This window comes from Diadema antillarum, unplaced genomic scaffold (assembly GCF_040938485.1).
Source record: "Diadema antillarum isolate AM-2024a unplaced genomic scaffold, OU_Dant_1.0 scf00000062, whole genome shotgun sequence".
NCBI classification, from domain to species: Eukaryota; Metazoa; Echinodermata; class Echinoidea; order Diadematoida; family Diadematidae; genus Diadema; species Diadema antillarum.
In genome coordinates, this window is record NW_027270951.1 from 1,534,322 (window position 1) to 1,549,935 (window position 15,614).

At 40.8% G+C, this 15,614-nt stretch overlaps 1 protein-coding gene across 1 annotated transcript in view; it reads left to right on the forward strand.

Annotated features, from left to right (window-relative positions):
* The first annotated feature begins 4,714 nt into the window (after positions 1 to 4,714).
* The window catches only part of LOC139716183 (uncharacterized), an 84,844-nt gene continuing 73,944 nt past the window's right edge, over positions 4,715 to 15,614 (forward strand). Inside the window, exon 1 of the mRNA XM_071627744.1 lies at positions 4,715 to 4,868. The gene's annotated coding sequence lies outside the window, so the exon portion shown is untranslated. The remainder of the gene's footprint in view (positions 4,869 to 15,614) is intronic.

Here is a 15,614-nt window from a genome sequence, read left to right on the forward strand (position 1 = left end):
ATTTCTCGAAGAAGAAGGGTTGAAGAGAATTGTTTTGTCTTTCACAGGATTCCATAATTCACTTTTATTAACCTCCGCTCCGTTTGTTTCACCTATGTCTCGAAGAGCGATGAGAATGGATACCTTAAAGGTAAAAAAAAAACACTTCACACATTTATCGCTTTCCATACACGAGTGTTGAACTCGTGTTAATGCGAGAGGGCACACGTTCCTCAACTCTCGTCATTAGGAGATGTTTATTCCGTTACTTAATAACTCGAACAGATCGTAATTATCACTTCTCATAAAGATTAGTGCGAAAAGGGAAATCGATTTTGCAATCCCGAGCAAAATAAAAAGGGGACAAGAAAGCGGGGTGGGGGGACAGAAGACCCCCACAAAAAAGAAGCAGAAGAAAAAAAAAAACCGAATCAGTGCAGACATGTACAGATTTCATTAGTGTCAAGTGTGGAAAACATGATGGATGCTTAGTAGGGTGTGATTAGCAAGGTGTCTACTGAACGTCTGTTTGCAGAAACCATAAACGTTATCAGTGCATGTAATCACTGCTAAGGTAGCGTAGGTCCCATCTTTCTCCCTCTTCCAGTTGGAATTCCATGGATTTCTCCTTGTCTCGGGAACATCTGGCATTTTACAAACTTTTGCAGGAAAAAAAAAGCAGAGTGGGGGTGAAGCGTTTTATTGCTGGATTCATCTATTAACTTCAAGGATTTTATTTTTTTCTGGGTAAAGGTATTTAGTTTGGGTTTTTGTGTATTTTGTTTCATATATTAAATGTGGCAAACACATTACAAGTAAGTATACTGCAAATAATGTAGAAGGAAACTCTACAGGAGCTTAGATTGTTTATACGATATGTATTCATACGGTTCAATTGCTGTGATAATATATATATATATATATATATATATATATATATATATATATAATATATAATATATATTATATTATATACATACATTAACAAAATCCAACTGTCCAATTGTACAGTTAAGGTAAATCCAGTTACTATTTCATAACGAAGTTTTCGGTTGGATACATATCAATGTGTGTGTGTGTGTGTATGAGTGAGAGAGAGAGAGAGAGAGATGATTCACCGGCGAACTTCAATATAATAAACAGCTGGGGATATAACGAGATTTTCGTTTATACGAGAGGATTTTACCTATAAAACGTTCATGATTTCCCTCACTTAACTATGTTCGTTACAACGAGATTGAATCAATCAAATTAGAAGGGAGAGAGGTGGGGTGGGATATTCGACCCTCTTGACTTGAGTCCCCCCCCTCCCCAAATACACTGCGCAACCTCGAGGAGAAACGCTCGGCCATTGGTTTCCATAGAAATGTATGCCGACCTCGTATCACCAAGGAGGTACTAGGCTCGCCTAGTACCTCCTTGGTATCACGCCAGACGACCAGGAACTGTACAGGGAATCTCATTAATCCCCAGCTAGGTTACCTCGGTTATACCGCTCGTTTATATCTGCAGTGTTCACCGGATATTTTCCAGAAATTCTCCGGTACTTCTGTCACAATAGTCACTCGGGTGATAATCCGGGAGATTCAACGGGGAATCAAACGTGAAAATGTCAGTTTATTTATGAATGAGCTCTCGATTGAATCTCTCTCCTCCGCTCTTCTGCACTGCAAGTACACGTTATGGTGCATGCGCGAAGCGGCCGGCAAGACGTTGGTATATTGACACCCCCTCCCCCCCCCCCCCCCCCGGGAGTTTATCGTGATGCCTTTCATAATACAGCGTTACCCCGGAGTTCGAAGGGACACTCTGGAGTCTACCAGCACGGTTCGAGGATTACATTTTCTGAAAAGTTGCCCGGCATTTTATGCGCATTTTGCCAGCAGTGCCTTCCGTACTACATCGTCCCCCGCAAGTTCCCGGGAGATCTCGAGTGAAATTTGTTAGGCATGAAAGGGGTATATATGGATTATAAAATTGAACATTATCATTTTTTAAGGGTCATCTCCCAGAAGAGAGAGAGAGCTTTTGCAGTTTTAGACTTGACATTCAACGATCTGGGGTTCGTATAAAGGTAGCAATCTAAAGGCCTCCGTTTGAATGAGATTTTGGTAAAACGACAATATTTTCGCGATCCTGCATGAGTATCTCTGGGTCACCTGAACCATTATGGGGCGACGATCGGAATGTCATGCGCATGTGTACTGGCAAAATGAGTAATAAAGTAAATGGTACGGAATTAGAAGTTTTTCATATCATATCGTTTGACGATGGATTATTCTTTTTGAGTAATGTGAGAAGAAAACCAAAAGTTGATTAAACAAGTAAGATGTTTCACATTAAACTGGCGATAGGCAAGGTGACGTTATTTTGATGCATAATGTGTAATATAAATAAACTCAAACTTTATTAAGCGATTCAATGCTGTCGTGTAAATCGTCCAACCTTTCTCCCTCTCTCTCTCTCTCTCTCTTTCCCTCTCTGTCCGTGTGCAAAGACTGATTATACTGTCATGCTAGAGGACGCGGATGGAAGCGTGTACTCACTGCTGTACACCTGTACGCTGGGATCCATTCCGAACAAGGTCAACTACTGTATCCACGTGATGTCCCGCACGCCTACACTCGACCCCGCCATCACGCAAGGCCTCCTGGACGAGGCGGAGAGGTTGGGGCTGAATTTCTACGGCATGGATTTCATCCCGACACCTCAGGAAGGGTGTTGGTGAACGAGTCTATCTCAAGTCACCTTCTCGGAGATACTACCATACCTCTCAAAGACTCCCATAATGGGCCAGTGTGATTTCATCACAAACAATGTTGCTAATCAAGAGTTTTTTGAGAGCGCAAATATGATGAAATTACTGACATATCGTACAGAAATAAAAAAGAGGAATGTACAACAAGTTTGAATTATTGTATTGAAAGCATATGGCAGGTGAACAAAGAGTTGCGTTCACTCAAATTGAATAAATGAAATACAATGAGTTGAACTGGTGTTTCCCCAGAATTTCTTTTATGTTCCACAAGGAAAAATATAGGACATATACATAGCCAGTGAGTGTAATATGCGGTGCATCCTCACGTTAACTGTGTAAAGTAGGAGATCATAAAAGGAAGGAGAGTATGCTAAAGCTACTTTTGCAATGCATTTTATACAGTTCTCTATTTTTTTTTTAATTTTTGAAAATACTCTTCTTGTTAGGAAGTTGGGCAAATTATATACCAATTTAAAGCTTAACATTGGACCAATTCAATTCTTCCAAAACAATATATATATATATATATATATATATATATATATATATATATATATATTCCCGACATTATATGGTTTTTGTGATGACGCATCACAAATAATCACAATGTAAGCACTATATGTGAGCACTGAACGATACAAATAGTCGTCTTTCTTGAATGTCTTGCTCGCCCTTTATTGTCGTTTTATCCCCTGATGACAAAAGGTGCAAAAGGACTCCAGAGATAAAATACTGCGTGTATGTGAATGTGTGTGCTCACTAGTATACCGGGCATTAGCATGGAGCTCTGTGGCATTATTTTGTACATAATGATCATGAGTACCTACGCAACATCAGCAACTACATCAGCATGGAATATTTGAGATGGATAAAACTGGTGTGTACGTAATAAGATTTAACATAATTTCAAACTCCAAATAGTGCGAATAATGCATAATTTTCATTAAAAAAAAAACACTAACAAGCAAACCCACAAACAATATTTGGAATGTCCTTGCCAATACTGAAATCATTAAAGGGGTTAGATTTGGTACATCTCCGCAATATCTACAGCAACATTCACAACATAGAAAAAAAAAATAAAACAGTACCGCTTACAATAACCATTGACGATACAAACGGAAGAATGGGTGGAGCAGGTCGGAAAAGAACGCAGAGACGCCTTCCACCAGCTCGGCACTCTGAAGACGCAGAGCGTCATCCGCAGTAGTACAAGCAGTGCTGCCAAATGCTCTGCTGCCACCTAGTGATCGCAGTCACGTCGTAGCAACGTTACGCGTACTGCTTATCTTTGGTATCGACACCACTGATCCGATACGATCGTCTGCGTCTCCGGTTCGCGGTTTGGCTGCGATATCTGCTAAATCAAACGAGCGTCCTTCGCATAATCATAATGCGCTGCAGGGTTATTAGATGGTGGTGTCTGCGCAGTCATTAATGTTGCGTTCACAAAATTTGTCCGTGGACGCGAGTAAAGTGTTTTGGGTAATTCTTCATTTTGGGTGTGTTTTTGTTTCTTTTCGATACAAAATTGAAATTTGGAATGTTTCTATTAAACGCATGCATGTTGAAACAACTTATCTAGTTAGGACGTAGGTCTTTCTAGAGTCTAGAGTACTAACCCCAAATGATAAAATATTAGAGATCTACAAAAACAAACTTAAACCCCAATCAAAAATAAAACCTTTTCTGGAACGGGTGCCTGATACTCCATGGACGGATCGCTAGCTAACATAACTTGTTCGACACCATGAGCAGACGACGAGACGCTAGCTCAGTTGGTTGGGTGGTCGTTGTTGGTGATCTAAGCAAGAGGGCGCACATCCGTGTAAATTTATGTAGACGTACGGAACTCTTGTCAAGGCCGTAATATCCGCAACACCTACGCAATACAGTAACAACAGTATGTGCTACGGGAAATCGGATTTGTTTCCCACGGCGGCCAGGCGATCTCGAATCTCGAGCTAATCCGATCCCGTTATGTACGAGTACGAGTAAACGGAGTGTGTGTCCTGTGTCGCCTGTACTTTGACCCGTCGATGCGTCCTCTGTACGGTAACGTCTGTAGTATTTCATCTGGAAGTTTCAATAATCGCCTCTGACTCCGACTAGTTTCTACGTCTAATGACAGGTGAGCTGGTTACCAAGCAAGGGTAGGCCTAAGTAACCCTAAAGTCAAGTAAGTGTGATACCAGTGCCATAATAATGGAGCAAACATCCAAACAAGTGTTTAGAACTTTACAAGGGAAGATTTGGCGTTTAATGTTTTCATTTGAGACTCGGAAATGAGACTGAGAGGGGTCTTCTCTCACAGTTCAGTCTCAGCCTCAGGCTACTCCTGTTTGATTATTGAACTTCATTTAGAGAGGTGGTTTCTAACTAAATAATGCATGAACTGAAACTTGTTTGTGGTGCCTACAGAAATGTAACAGTTAAAACTGTAGCCAGTAGGACCTAACTTGTCCTAACAGTTATAACGTTAGATTCTATTTCTAAGTGTAACAACATTTTGACTCTAAAGCGAAGTCTAACGTTAAATCTAACAAAACTTTGTTAGAACCTAACAAATAGTGGTAGAAAACCTATGGAGATTATTAACCACATGTGTGGAGTCTATGTACTGACCTGTAGATGACTAACGCGTTAGATCTCGGGTTCTATCTAACGTTAATGTTAGACAGCAAAGTCTGTCTTCCCGGAGGAGTCTTAATTTTACTTTAATGTTACTGCATGGCTCTCCTCCTCCGGAGGGGATCCTTGTTGAAGCAAGACGCAGTCTCCGCGGAACATATGCCTGATACGATGACCAGATACAGACTGATCTTTCGGTCAAGGTTCTTAATCTTATTGTGTTAATGTTTTAAAAAGTTTTTAAAACAATTTTTTAAATGTTTTGAAAACAATTTTTAAAAGAAATCTTAATTTGTAAATGTCAACGGTTACGTCTAACGTAATCTTTGTCTCTAGAACCCAGAAAATCTAAATCTGTCCTAACCAACATGAAATTCTACGTACATAGGGCAATAGGGCCTTTATTAGGGGTTATCTATCTAACCGAAATAAGAGTGTGTTCGAGCGCTCTCCTAAAGCGAACTGTACCGTACCATACCCATGCTAGACGAGCGCTCGAACGCTCCTAAAGAAAGTGTACCGTAAGTAGAGAGTCTAATGTACGGAGCCAAAAGGGGACCACTTCCCGATTCGCTCCGAAAGGGTACCCGTACCCTGATACCAAAAGCATACCAAAAGTTTGCATTGAGAAGAATGAGCGTATCGTGAACATACGTCATAATGCAAAGACATCATTTTCCTTGTTCAGGACATCTGTAATGTAAGTAGATTTAAAGGTCAATTACCGCTTAGTCGCCACTTGCGTGTATTTGCTATGCACTTCTGGGTTGGCGAACTAACGATAGGCACTGTATTAGTTCGCTGCCCATATAGCGCCCCACGTATAGAATATTTGCGCATGTGCTATACACGCACTTCAATGTAGGATGCATTGTGCGTCATCAGGTTTGAAAAACTTTGTTAATCTGCCACCTGAAATTCATTCCAAATAAAAAACATCCTTGCATTAAAAATGGTTTTGTCACCTGTTACATATGGTGAAATACATTTGGATTAGAGTAATGCACTTGTCAATTGTAGTCCCGACCCCTGGGTACCCGGGAATGGCCGGGACTTGCATCCCACTTGCAATTTTCGGATGTTACGCCTCCCGGCCAAGTCCTGGCCAAGTGTCCGACAGGTCGGGCAAAATTTTCACGGAAATCCCCGGCCAAGTCCCTGACAAGCCGGGCATATTTGCATAGAAATCCCCGCCCAAGTCCCGACCCTCAAAGCCCGGTCACACTGCCCAAAAGTCGCATAAACGCATGAATCACGCAAGAAATTTGGTTGTGCGTGCTTGTCCGTTGAGAATTTTCGCTGATTTACGCAATGAAAATCACCGATGAATTGCGCAAGAACTATGGAAATATCACTCAAAAATCACTAAACCATGCACTTTCAGCACATAGGCACGCAAAGGCCCCAAATAGGGCGAATTCGTGGTTGTGCGCGACGACTGAGGTCCATGGAATATCACGCATAATCTGCGCTTTGGTGAATATCACTAATGAATTGCGTATGAATTGCGCATGATTCGCACATTATGAACGTGATAGCGGCAACATTTTCGCAAACGATCACTGATTTTCCATGCATATTTCGCGCATTGTTCGCGTAAGAACAACGCAAACTACGCAAAAATTATGTATTTAACAGCGCAATACTGCGTAAACTTTTACGGGAAGCCGAGTTTTGAGCTGTTCAAAAACCTGGTCTTTGACACCCTGTCACATTGCCCAAAAGTCACGTAAATGCATGAATCACGTAAGAAATTCGAGCCTTTTACGCGATGCATGTTTGTCTGACGTGGAACCTTATTCATAGTTAGTCAGCCGATGTGCTCCGGATCGGCGCTTTACGCGATTCCGGGTTTTGAGCATTGCACTGTTTTATGTAATTTTTGCATAGTTTGCGTGGTTCTTATGCGAACAATGTGCGAAATATGCGTGAAATATCAGCGATTGTTTGTGAAAATATTGCTGCTATCGCGTTCATCGACGACTTTCCACTAACGATTAGCAGACATGAATAATGATGCATGTTTCGCGCTTGTAACACGTATACCTACGTATGTATCACTGAAAATCACCCCCCCAAAAAATATTGACGTATGTATCTCTAACAGAACACACAAATAAGCGCATGTAATACTTATGAAATACTGATCGATAAATCACAACAACTCATGTAGCCTATAATTGGTGCTATTTTAGTGATTTTTGCGTGATCTTTCCTCGTTCTTGCGCAATTCATCGGTGATTTTCATTGCGTAAATCAGCAAAAATGGTCAAATTCTTGACGGACAAGCATGCAAAACCAAATTTCTTATGTGATTTATGCGATTTAAACGTGACTTTTGGGCAGTGTGACCGAGCCCGCATGGATCGCGTAAAGCCGTGAACCGGCGCCTGGCTGCGAACCGGCGCCTGGCCGCAAACTGGGACATTTACTCTACAATTATTTGTGTTTTCAAGGAGGAAAAAGGTGAATTAAGAATGTATTATGAGAGCGGTGAAAATCCGTTGCCCCAGCTGATCTCCGATCTCCGCAATGTGAATGTCTGGCGACTCTAGGTAGTGGCGACTTAATGGTAATCAACGTTAGTTCGAACACGCCAGGTGAATGATCCCTGTGGTACAAAATATATGATCCCTCTAAAAACAACTCATGAGGTACCAGTATCAGAGCTACCAAGTCTCACGCATTCTGCGTGAGACTCAAGCATTTAGGGGCCGTCTCACGATTTCACGCATGACACCCATTTTTCTCACGCATCGGGCGAAGTCTGCAACTTGGGCCTATAATAATGAGCATAGCTCAAAGGATTTCCCTTTTGTCTTTCAAAATAAGTTAAAAATAGACACTTACTTGTAAGTATGCACCTGATTGCACCATTAAAAGCTAAAAATTGAAAAAGCTCCCTACCCTGGGAGGGGGGAAAAACCCATCCCACACCCTCGCTCGCGCACACATTTGCGCGCTGAGATGCCGAGTCATGAAAATCTCACTCATAAAAAGTTTTTGAACTTGGCATCCCTGCAGTATGCATTTTCAACAGAGCGCTCCAACGCTTTGAATCTGGCACAGTTCACTTTGGTTCGCTTTACGCTTTAGAGCGCTCGAATGCACTGTAAGATAGTACCGTAATTTATGGGTAAACTCGGCCTAACGTTAGCGGGTTAACTCGGCCACTTGTAATGAGGGCACTAAGGGGCCTTGTGGACCTGTTAGGCTGAGTTTACCCCTAACCACGGTAAAGAATGAAGATTGAGTCAGTTGGATATCAGATGCGCCCCCACTCTCTATTTTTTGTTAAAATGACAGCAAAAAAAAAAAAAAAAAAAAAAAAAAAAAAAATGGGGGGGGGGGGGGGGGGGAGTGTGTGCCCCATTTAATTTTGTAAAGGCACCTAGATCCTCTTACGGAATTCCTGGATCCGCTCAGGACTGTAATTTATCCTACTCACCATTCGTTGCTTCTAACACATGATGAAAATACTCTGCGCTTCATGACTGTGTCTGGAGTCAATGTTGCAGGAGATAGTCCTTGGATATAAAGTTCAGTTACTGAACTTTTCCTGTATAACGTACATGAACATAACGTGACACACATAGTCCCGGCAATTGAGGTCTAGGCACAATGATGAATATGCCATGAGATGGCGAAATTTAGAGAAAGAGAGAGAGAGATAGATAGGTAGGAGGGGAGAAGTTCATGAGACTGATGCTGTAGAAAATGAGATCATGTAGAGTGAGTTTGCAAGACGTGCTTTCACGTTGAAAGGTGGTCAAGAAGTGTAGTGAGCTTGAATTGTTGAATTTTGTGAAAGAAAGAGTTTCAGGCGTGCGAAACTTCTCCAAAGGAAGGAGGTTGGCCAAAAGCAGTGTTCATCTTACGTTGTGGTGACCAGAGGAGTGACTGGAGGTGAAGTTAGGTCATTCGCAAGGAATTTGAGATTTATGTGTGTTCGCAACACAGTGGACCAGAGTTGTCATAAAATTGTGACCAGCCACAACTGTTTTGGGCAAAAGTCAGGAATTTTGAAAATTCATTTTTTCACTGAATCACAATTGCCCATTTCCTAAGCTTTGCATTGATATAAAACACTTGTATTCTCCGGCACCATAAGCGATCATATAAAGTGAAATATAATGCACTTTTTAATATGTTAGCCTGACAAAATTGTGAGAAAACGGGCTTTGAAGATTCACCTCTTGCTCGAAAACAATGTCTGAGCGGCAATGCGAGATGAGAATCATCCATCCGTACGATGGTGCCAATCAAGCTCAAGCTCCACCTCTAGCAACCACAGCACCTTCTGATTGGCTCACTTAGAGAGGCAAATTTCCTGGGCACCTTCCTTGGAACTCAGCATATGGAGCTGAAATACACAATGATACCGCGGATACCGTAATTACAAGCTTGCTGGTTTACGTGTGTATTGTGCACGTATTACCCAAAGGCATCTACACCCCATGCCTGTGTGTACACGTAACAGGAGCGGGTGGCGCATTCTTATCCACATCTTTACAAATCACGTTTTCATTGTGGTTAATTAGTTTTATTTTGTTTTTCAAGCCATGCATGTGTTACATTGTATGGTGGTATTTATAAAACAAACAAACACAACTACTTTTGGTGCAATTGTGACGTTTAGTATTTGAATATTGGTCATTTTATGACCGCTCCTTTCCTCTCCTCAACTGTCTTTTGAGTCAGCCTGCTGTCATATTTACTACAAGCACACCGTTTTGAGAATATTGTAACTTACTGTAAGGTCTCTTTTTACACAATTATGTCATTTTGCTGCAATTGGGTAAGTGAGTTTCCGATGGCATATTGCACAATTTGTGTGGTAATCTGCAACTCTGATGTGATCGAACTATGTTCCCCATCGTATCTGTTTTCACGTTGGAAGTTAGTGCTGCCTAGTGCTGCCATTCACGTTTTGTTCACTTCAGTTGTCAGACATTGCAGTAGAAAAGCTCAGGGGGGAAAGCCTAATGAAGAGCATACACTACAGAGCGAGTGTATCTATTGTTGCAACAACAATGGAACATGCATGCGTGGACAAACCATTCCCGAAATGCTGCGAGGCGGGTCTCCGAAAGCCAAACTATGTAAATGTGCACGACGCCCTAGCCAATTGCATGCGAGACCCTGCGCCGTAGCAACACTGGGCATATTGGTGCGATGTTCAAAAGAAAATTGAAACTGACGAGTGCGATCCAACATAAGGTGTTTAAAATTCCATTTTTGATAGGAAAAACTTGGTCTTATGCTATGAAATTTAGTGTTCATGTAGAAAACATATTGAAGATTCTATTTCTACAAAAACCCCAAATCTACTAAAATAATGGTCAAAGTCTTTATACTCCACCTAGGAGGGAATTTGCTCTTGCGATTTGGCTCAAACTGTTGTCACAGGTCACCATTGCTGTTATAGAGTGACCACGAGTGGATATTGTCAGAGAATAGACAAAAACAATTCTTAGTGAGAAAATGAAAGCATGACTCATTTTGCTGAGACAAGTTGATTCTGGGGTGTGTTCAAGCGTTGTCCTTAAGCGAAACCATATCGAATCTGCGCCAGAGGAGGGCTCAAAGGCTCCTATAGTGTATTGTATTGAACTGAACTGAATGTGTCTCATGTTTTCCTGTACTCCAGAAATTGGCAGAAAAATTATGTTTTTCTGTTCTTATTCAGCCATTCCATGGATAGGCTATTGCAGCTTTTATTAACTTAAAAAGCATATTAAAAGCATACAAAATTGTATATGTTTGAAATGAGCTATATCAACAGAGGTCTGCTGTGCGATATCAAATCTGAGCCCACAGGAGCACTCCACTGTTAATATGTGTCCTGCTATATGAGCATGAGACTAAGGGATAATGCAGTTACCTATATGCAGTGCCTCTGTGTGTGAACGCATCTTCGTTTCATAGCTCGCTGTCATGGATCATAAGAAAAGACTTGGGAAGTGCAGCGAAGTGATTCCAGTTCACTCTCTCTGTGGTAATGATTGCATTCGTTATGTATCAGCAGTGGCGTGGAAAGGAGGAGTGGAAACTTGAGAACTTCCTTTGTGCGCATACTCCATGCTGGCTTAGCTTAGCTTGTTTTCTCCATGCAACTGAATTACTGCAGTTTGCCAGCACACAATCGCAAATCATATGCTGCTTTGCCACTGAGGCAACTCTGAAAACTTGTGCAGAGCACTACTGCTGATAATGATCAAGATGGTGGTTACCCATATATGTAAACCCCCCCCCCCCAAAAAAAAAAAAAAAAAAAAAAAAAACCCAAAACCCCAGTAAACATAGCTTATTAAGATGACCCAAAGTTTATCTGAGAGGATGGAATGAGAAAAGGTTGATACAACAACATACATTTAAGGTGTTTCTTCTATGGAAAGCATGATCCGTTGTGACACACACACACACACACACACACACACACACACACACACACACACACACACACAGATATACACACAAATGTCCAATTTTACATATTACAGACAAAGTTCAGTATTTTGAGAGAAGGCATATTTTCAAACAAACAATTAACGTAGTAATAAATAAAGGTGTTGCAGGTTCTTAACACTTGAGAGAGTGCTGTATGTACATGTATGCCACAGGGCCTTTATAGACATGGTTTGGATTTCCTGTGTTAGCCTTTGTTGTCTCCTCGATTTATATACCAAAATTGTAGTGGCCAATCAGCAAGCTTGTTGTGTCATCGACCTGAATTCAGTATGCAGATCCTTTATGCAACTGTAGATAATACAATGGGTGTTCAGCGAGCATGACACAGGCCTGTCTTCTCACGTGATGTACAGGTAGGAAGAGCTTGATGGCTGAGGCTTTTGGCTTGTTGGCATTTTCTGAGGTACTGTTGTACAGGCGACTCCCAATAATAACGTAGTCCTCTTGACTGGCAGTTTTCTTACGTTAAGTTCATTTTAGCCAACCAATAAAGTGCATGACGATAAATAGTTATTTTTGGACCTGAATTTTTACTCTTTTAAAACTGTTTGCATTTTATCCATGTTCGTTGTAACGAGAATGCACTTCCCTCAGATTATTTATCAGTCATCATTATCTAAGTTCACTAAAAAGAATATCACCTTTATAAAAGAAAATAGATGTTGTTATGCCCCTATATGAATGACTCTTAAAATGATGGATGATTCAGAGTCAATCCATTACTTCGTACTGGTCATTTGAAGCAAAGCTTGAAGAGCACCATAGCAGATGTTAATTTGCATACTGTAGGTACTGAATGATTTGCAAGGGTTTTACTGTACAGTGCAAATTTCAAGGGTAAAAGAAAAAAAATTGTGAACCGACTCACCAAAATATCGCCCTGTGGTCATGTGAATACTAACATACGCCTGTATGAGAACGATGTATGTACATATACATGTACTTGCAATCTGTAACATGGGCAGGCAGCAGCTGCACACAGATACCTTGCCTACAATCGTGCACATGCATGCCAATGTTTTTTGCTGACGTATTAGTAGCACATATTTTTAGTCAGGAAAAGCTAAAAAATGGGGAATGCGGTAAATACTAGGTATATGGTTTAATACAAGGAAAAGTCCAGTATTATTCCATGTACTGCTGCTAAAGGTTGCATGGTATCTTGGTTTTGATTGGCATGCGCTATGAATAGTGCATCGATTGTGATAGTTCGACTGCTTACGTGTATGTGCTTGGATAACCTCATCGGACACCCTTAGAAGCTTTGCCATAGCACTGTGTATGCATAGAAAATCTACACCCGTAGTGAGTGCTGGTTGGGTGAGCAACCGAATTATCATTTCAAGTCAGCACAGTCTCCCCACATTCAATTTCTGCCTTTTCTCCTTTACCTCTACCTATTCCTTTGTTTTTCCTGAGTATGAACATACTTTTGAGTTTGTTGATGGTTTGTACATAATTGTTGAGTGGCTTATATTGCTGCAATCAATAACTAAGTTTCTGTTTGTGTGATGATGTAGGCACGAAAAAATATTCAAACCATATTTCCCATGTATTTCTCATTGCACTGGCGTTCACTTCGACGTCCGGATAACAGAGAGATGCGGTTAATAGATGGCCGTATAATCAAGGTTTGACTCCGCTCTTTGATTTGTCAGTATTTAGCTTGAATGGTGATGATAGCAGTTCTGAATGTTCAGCAAAGGATCACATGATTGGATTAGCGATAGTGATGATAATTACTGCTGCTGGTGTAAAAGACAGCTTGCTAAGTAGGCATTTCCTCCTTCCCTGTCCCTTGTCACCTGTCACTCTGTCCCCCAACCCCCGAATAATTGAAAAATACCAATGCGCTGCCACAAATGAGGACCACGTGCTACAACCAATGGGTGCGTTTATGCTCAGTTTGCGAAGGCAGAATCAGCGTTTTTAAATGCAGAATCAGCGTTTTTAAATGCTGACCCAAACCTCTGATTCAAAACACCATCCATGAGGTAACAATGTGCCTACAGATGCTCAATTTTTTCGAGCTCGCATTAATATTGAAAAACTATACCCCTTTTGTTCGAGCTGTTCAGCGTACATGATTTTCCATTTATGTTTCCCGAGTAAATGTTATTAGAGAGAATAGTCGATCATAAATGTGACTTGCATTTATGCTTCTGTAGTAAACGTGATTAGAGAGAATCGCCAATCGTAAATGCACCTTTTTGTGCAAAGTTCATATCTAATTAATTCAAAACGCAACTGTGTTTTGCACGAATCACGTTGCAAAATGCTGATTATGGCCCAAAAGAGTTAGGCATTAACATGCCCAATGTCTCCTGGAACAAAATGTTCATAATGATGATAATAATATTGATAACAGTTGCTATTCTTAGAGTGCCTTTTCCACTGGATACAAAGTGCTATGAGATGACATCCTTGGTAAGAAAATGGTTGCCATAGGAGAAATTACTGCGCCGTGACAGTACAAGTGAAGTACACAAAACATTAACGATAGTAAACACTTACTTTATGATAATTTCCATGAAAGACAAAGTGCTTGACGTGGAAGGCAATGGAGGGAGAGATACCATTGAGCAAGAAAATGCAACACGCTTGCATTCCTCAAGGTCATAAGCAAGAAGTGTGTCGTATCATGACCTCTCTTTGTGTCAGAGTGATGATGAAGCGTCAAGAAACTAGTCTCAAAGTAGAGAACCCTTCAGCAGTATTGCAAACATCATGATTCTCTATTTCATTCAACCATTCTTTTCAAAAACTTTTAAGGGTACGTTCTTTTTTTTTCCAACAAGCCTGCGGTTTTCAGTAAATTGTCCCTGTTACATTTTTTGAACACTTTGTACTGTATTTTCAAATTATTGATATTACTGGATTAATGTATGAATTGATTTGAATTGAATTGAATTGAGTATTTCTTTCTTTTTGCCTAAAAAAAAAGAAGTGAATGGTCCATCTATAGGGATCTCATCAGCTTATATCACCCTTGTTGGGGCCGACAGGGGTGAACTTTGAAGAAATAATCACTGAAAAGTGCAAAACTTGCCGATATGGGTGATAGCACGTGTGAGCTTGCCCGGATGAGCTTGCAGTTCGGATTGCCCACCCCGCTTTTTATTGTCTGATTATCTGGCCAGAAAAGAAGCTAGAATTTGAAAGGATCAGAGCAGCAGTTTACAATGTACATGCAAAAAAAAAACGGTTATCCACACAGATTGCAACAACCCAACTCTACACACCACACACTCACATGATTATACAGCCAGTATTCGGGATCTACACACATGTCCCACTGCGTTTTGCACGAATTTGCACAGCCACAGACAGCCGCCTACCTTAGCCCGCCGCTCGAGTCTTGTGAGAGAGAAAGAGAGGCCGAGGTGCAGAAAATGAATGACTAATCATTCATTACTGTTCCCAGCTGGTTTCCATGCTATTTGCACGCTTTTTACGTTTTTACGACCAGAAGGAATGTAATATACGCGCCATTCCTTTGTCTAGCACCTGGCTTTCGTGGTAAATTTCCACAAGCATTGATATCAAGTTTTCCACTGCCTGCTGTTGTTGCTTATATTATTCTTATAAACATTTTGCTTCAACTTACAATAAATATAAATAATTTGCTTGCTAGCACATGTTTCTGTTTTTGTTGCATCATAAGGAACTTTTTTTGTTTGTTCATCATTCATGGGAGGAGAACAACCCCCCCCCCCAAAAAAAAAAAAACACAAAACAAAACAAAAAAAAAAACACACACACAAAACAATAGAAT